The sequence below is a fragment of the Mixophyes fleayi genome, chromosome 2, assembly GCF_038048845.1.
Source record: "Mixophyes fleayi isolate aMixFle1 chromosome 2, aMixFle1.hap1, whole genome shotgun sequence".
NCBI lineage: Eukaryota > Metazoa > Chordata > Amphibia > Anura > Limnodynastidae > Mixophyes > Mixophyes fleayi.
Window position 1 is genome coordinate 138,860,510 of NC_134403.1, and position 6,733 is coordinate 138,867,242.

Sequence of the window (6,733 nt, forward strand, 5' to 3'; positions counted from 1 at the left end):
GAATAGAGCGTATGGAGCCAACTGTGAATAGCGGAGGCATGGAAGAGGAAAGGAAAAGTAACATCAAAAAACCATATGCAGGGCTCTATGGCTACAAATGGAAAATTGTTGTAATGTTGCTTGCAGTCTATTTTGTAAGTAGTGTATTGAAATTAAATGGTTAAAGTATTGCAAATGAGCTGATTGTATTGGATGATAGGGTGTGCATCATGAGCAGCATGGTGGGATTTGTTATTTTAGGTGTCATAGACCTATGCAGTTTTAATTGCCATTTGAGATGACTTGTGTAAAATAAAAATTGATATACAAAATACTTTTCTTAGTGATACAATTGTTTTCGTCAGGGCAAAGGGTATATTTGTAATTTAATAATATTACGTATTTGTTTTGTTTCTATCTATATCGCTAACACCATCATGTTATATCACATACACAGACAAAAAACACTCATTCCATCAGACTAAGCACTATGAGACAGAAGACACACTCCCATAGCGCTGAAAGACACACATTAACCATTCACTCCACAATTCTGAGAGCAGCATTGAATTGAATGTGTCTTCTTGATCTTTATGCAACAGCATTTCTCAACCTGTGTGTCAAAGTCGTATAATTGGATGAACGAAAGTATAATGGTTATAATTGTTTTGCCGTGCGATTGCGATTCGTACGCCACGTAACACAGATCCGTACGCCACCTAACACAGCGCGTGGTGCGATCGCACGGTAAAATACGCACGCACACACTCGCATGACAACATTTAGTTATTTATGTAATTCATATTCATATTGGATCCATTACACAGTAATTTATGAGCAGACAGTATTTGGTTTATTATTAGTTTATATATTATGATTATATGTACACTTTAGTGTTATCTAAGGTTCAGGTTATGAGAAATGTTTCATGTCTGATATCATACTAATCCCCTATTCATCAGCAGCTGTCCGGTTCTATCGCCGAAGAGATCGCATATTGCATACTCTAGTTATTGATGTTAGGGAATAAATAGCCAGAGTGGTATCAGAATGTGAAATGCTAATGAATTCATTGTAACTGGAGTACATCCCCTGGAGAGACGACCCCACCTTTGGATTCCTTAGATTGAATCAGCCTATGACCTGTTTACCCTGGAACCACCCTTGTCTAGACCTATAGAAGCAAGCTACGTCATCTCTATTCACTCTATAACACTGACTGCATATATAATCATAGCTGCACCCCCACCACTCTCTCAGTCTTCAGTGATTACAGTATTCAAAGGTGAATCCAGGGGTGCCCGTGGTTAGCGCAGTGAGCGCATGCGATAAGAGTGCGGTATGTATGTAACTTTTGGTATTGGCTGTACTGTACTGTACCATAATATAATAATGTATTGAATTGTTGACTATTTACATCTGCTAAAATAAATCACTTTGTGCGTTAGAAACACAATACAATCGCCTATGCAATACTTATTTGAAAATGATAGAATTACTTTAATATGTGTGAAAAGTGAGATTTCATATTAAGAGCATTATGAGAGTTTCAGGTTGACAACAGTATGGCAAGATATGCATAAAGGAGTTTATTTAGAGTCAGACGCAAAGTCTGTGTAAGAAGCGTAGGAGTGGGATTGTGCCGCAGCTTGGTAGGGTATTACGAGTGGCAAGCAACCCCATTTGCGTCCCACTCGTAATACCCTATCGAGCTGCGAGCAGTTCCTGCAGCTAGCTAACGCTTGCGTCACCTAATTACTGCCGCACAGCTTTAGCCCTGTTTTGACGTGTGTTGCATCTGCGCCTCACTGCTACTAGGATGTATTTACATGGTCACGCCTTCACAATTCCGCGTTCCTACCATTCTCTCGTAGTGAGTCACAAGCTGTCGCAAGTGTTAATTGCGTCCAAGATGCAGGCGGATTTGGAGTTTTCTGCACATGCATGGTAGTGTTTTTTGGTTAGATGCACCTAAATCGGATTTTGCGTCCGACTCTAAATGAGGTCCAAAATGTGGGGCAAAGTAACACAGAATGTATGGGCCGGAATGAGAGGACCAGAAAAAGTATAAATCATGTTAAAACAGAAAATCTATGAACATAAAATCAAGTTAATAATAAACTCTAAATTCTATTAATCTTGGAAGCCACCTTAAAATTTCATGTTCAAAAGCATCTGTGCCTTTACAATAGTATAGCAAAAAGAGTTGAAACAATCACATTTGTGACTCAACATAAGTCCCATATGCTTTAGATATTATTTTAACCTAAGCCAATAGCTCCAGGGATAAGCTAAACAATATAATATTTCACCTAGCCTGGCAGGATAAAACTACCTTTAGTCTCATCTTGAAAAATGACAATAGCTTTTACAGCCCTTTCAGAAAGTCCCCATGTGACCCTGCTTCAGTAAAAGGACATGCTGGAAAAGGCAGGCTATGTCACTGTGTTTTTATCCCATAATTCCTTGTTGATTTAGATTACACTTGTTATTTACACTAAGGAGTACATTATCCCATACATAATAATGCTAGGAATTAATAATTACATGGTAAGAGTCATTAGAGTACTTAACCCAATTTATTAATGTGAGATAGGGGCAGAGGCATGCTGGACTGTGTCACCCGGCATTTTTTTACTTTTTCATAGTAGGCTATTGAGTCGAGTCTTGCCCCCTGAGCTAAAATTTATCAAGTCTCCCCTCGATATGAAGCTCTTTCATCATCATCAATCATCATCAACATTTATTTATATAAGTGGATTAGGTTATTAAGCAATGGACTGTACCCCTGTCAATGGCTGTTGTATTGCTCTAAAGGGAACACGCACAATCCCATAAAACATACAAATCAAAAGGAAGAGAAAGGAGTTCGCAGTGCTAATGATTATTTTCACACAAATAAACAAAAAAATGATACTTACATTTTCTTGAAGAATTTTTGGTCTCTCTTCCAACCAATGATGATGTTCACTCAGAGTTTTCAATGTGATTATAGATATGTACAAAAAAGGAAAATATAGACATAGCATAACACTGTAACATCAATAACAATTGTGCTCCAAAACAACACTTCAATTTGTATGGTGTGGTTGATTGGTGTCCAAGTGAACTTCATTATTATTATTCCCCTATAGAGAATACTAGAGAAACTTAATTTCAGTGCCTTATGTGAAGCTTTTTCTTTTCACTTAAGCCACTATCTTCCGCCTTCACCATATATCACCCATTGTGATTACACTTACAAACATTCGAAAGATTTGTAGAGTTGTATTTCAAATAGTGATATTGTCATATGCCCTTGGGAAAGTAGAAGCCTTTAAGTTCAACGCATTTCAACCCTTGGGTAAGGTCTTTTTCAAAGATAAAGGCTTCCTTGTTGATTCACTTCTTTTTATACTGATAGTATCCAGGTCTTCAGTTGAAGGGTCAGAGTTCATTGTGTTTACATTTATATATAAAAACTTTATAATGGGTTTATCTAAATGCATCTGACATTAACTAGATCTATATGAATTAATTTTTTTTTCAAAATGCATAACAATCTGTTTAATATTTCCTATTAAATGGGTATGTGTATGGGTATGTGTTTAACTTCTCATGATTTTACTGGTAAGGGACATAATTAGAATTTTCCTTCATGTCCCACCTCATTCTTTTGATCACTCAAAAAGTGCAATGAGAGTAAAATATGTTTGAAACAATGTGGTTCGCCAACCGGAAGTGAGTCAACAGTGTTTACCTTTCACTGCTGCTTGTGACCATTTCCGGTTAGCTCTCCAACCTCCTTCAATGACCAGAGGTATATGTACTTTCATTGCTATGCTGTTGGCCTTCCCGAAATGCGTTCCACATTGTTCTCTCTTGCGTTCCAACTTAAATACTGTTCCTTGTATCTCTATAGGAATCTTAAGAGGATATAATAATTATATAATTAAAGGAGGTGAACGATGTTCTGTATATTTAAAACGGACTCAGCACCTTAATATACTTCATATGATTATATTATTAAAGGAGGTAATTGGTGTTCTATATGTAGAAAATGGACTCCTCCATTTTACATGCATTTTTATAACATTACGCCATTATATTAAATGATGTGTGATTCATAATTAATTTTGAGCAAATTTTGTAGCGCTTTACAATTGGGAACCAACACAGTAATAAAACAATTCTGCATAATACAGACAGAAGTAAGAAGGCCCTGCTCTCAAGATGACAATCTATGGGGCAATGGGAGCTGCATACACGAGTTTAAGTCTACATATTGCATTTCAGTCCAGTCAGAGTATAAAGGTAAATAGTGATTCATATGCTATATGATTCAGTCACACAGTAATATTGATCCTAGGACCAGAGGGTTGTTGTCTTGTGTGAATCGTGTAAAAGTTGGTAATAGGGTAACCTAGGGTTGTTAAGGGGGTGGTTGAGAAATATTATAAGCTTGCCTGAAGTTCTAGTTTTTCAGAGAATGCTTGAAGGTAGACTAGAGGAAAATCGTATTGTGCAAGGGAGGTAATTCCATAGAGTGGGTGCAGTAAGTGGGTGCAAAAGTCCTGTAAACGGGAATGGGAGGAAGTAATGAGAGTGGATGAGAGACGCAGATCTTGTGCTGAATGGAGGTGCTGAGTTGGGAGATATTTTGAGACAAGTGAGGATATGTATGTTTGTTGATGGTCTTTTATGTTGGTAGAAGAATTTTATATTAGATTTGTTGAAAAATAGGCAACCAATATAGAGACTGACAGAGAGAAAGAGAGAAAGAACAATTTGCAAGGAAATTTAGCTGCTGAGTGCAGAATAGATTGTAGGATTGAAAGTCTGATTCTGGGAATACCAGTAAGGAGGGAATTGCAATAGTCATTGCGGGAGATAATGAGTGAATGAACTAGAGTCTTTTGTGAGATATGTGCGTATTCTGGAAATGTTTTTTTAGATGTATGCAATGATTTAAATACAAATTCGATGTGGGAAACAAAATATACTTCTAAGTCAAGGATCAAAACCTAGGCAGCGAGTTTGAGGGGTGGGATTTATGGTCATGTTGTCAACAAAAATAGAAATGTCATTAATAATATACCCATCCACCAACAGAAGTTACCTAACTTCTGTTGGTGGGTGGGTATATTATTAGCTCTGTTTTTGAAAGATTGAGTTTGAGTTGGCGATAAGAAATCCAAGATCAAATGGCAGAAAGACAGTCAGTAAGGCAGGACAAAACAGATGATAAGAGATCAGGAGAGGATAGATAAATTTGGGTATCATCCACAGAGAGATGATACTGAAATCCATAGGAACGTATTAGTTTTCCAAGAGAAGTGATTATAGATAGAGAACAGCAGAGGGCCTATTACTGAACCTTGTGGTACACCTACTGATAAGGGAAGTGAAGCAGAGGTGGATCCAGAGAAATTAACACTGAAAGAGCGAATAGAAAGGTAGAACTAGGATAGGACAGTGTCTTGAAGACCTAGGGATTGTAACATTTGTATGAGAAGAGAGTGGTCAACTGTACCAAATGCAACAGAGAGATCCAGGAGAATTAGAAGAGAGCAATGTCCTTTAGCAGTGATCAAATCATTGACAACCTTAGTCAATGCAGCCTCTGTGGAGTCTCTCTCTTTTCAGTCTTCTACTCACCTTTTACACGACAAAGATGTAATTATTATGTCAATATATCAGTCAAGTGCACACAGTGACGCTGATTCATCAAGGAAAGTAAAGCAAAAAAAGGAGTAACTTTGCACCTTGGCACAACCATGTTGCATTGGAGGAGGATGTAAATTAAAAAGTGATGGCAGATTTATAGTTGGGATAGGATGTCCTAGATCCACATGACATTTCAGTTTACAAATAATGCTATCAAGTGTGCTACATGAAAAAACAGACAGTATTTAGCTTATGTGCAAAAAATAAACTAATTTGCATCCCTTGCATTGTAATATGGTTTTGTCCAGGAGAAATAATCAGACCCAGTATTTTCATTTGTAAAAAACATAGCTTATAATAAAAATGCAGATGGCTTTATAGTATGCTAGAAATGTGCACACCATATCATTTTGATTTTTCTAAATAGCATACAAAATTAAGAACTCTGCATCTGAAAATGTCTCAATATTTTATCTTAAAATCGCTCACACAATAATTTAAATATTTTACAATCAAAATAATTTCAAAATTTTTTAACCAATGGCATTTTATTCTGTGCCTTCTAGAGCTGCTGTATGATGATCATTAGATGACGACCACAAAATATATAGTACATCATTCCAACTTAATTTCGGAACAATGAACAGGATGAAGGATGCATGTCACACCAGATATACATCCAGAAATGTCATCGGTGATTGGGATGAAAAGTTATATATAACTAACTGTACAGTAACCTTTTTATTGTATTGTAAACATTTTCATTAAGTGAATAATATAATTGTAAGGAGTGTGATATAAAAATGAAGATCTTTAGATATTTTACACGATTGTGCATTTGAAATCTTACTTCATCAAGCAAAATATGTTATTTGCCCCACCACGGTTTTAAGATCTCAGGTTATCCAGATGAATAAAAATATCAATTTATGTACACCAAACCATTTTCTTGAACTACTACAGCTAAAACCTGCCAATAAATGTATAGCTTACCCTTATATCTACACTTGCTGCATTCAGGAAATAAAATAATGTATTTGCCTGACCCAAGAGCAGCACCATGGGGGATTGATAGGTTAATGAATGGCCTAGAATTTTTGTTTCTCAG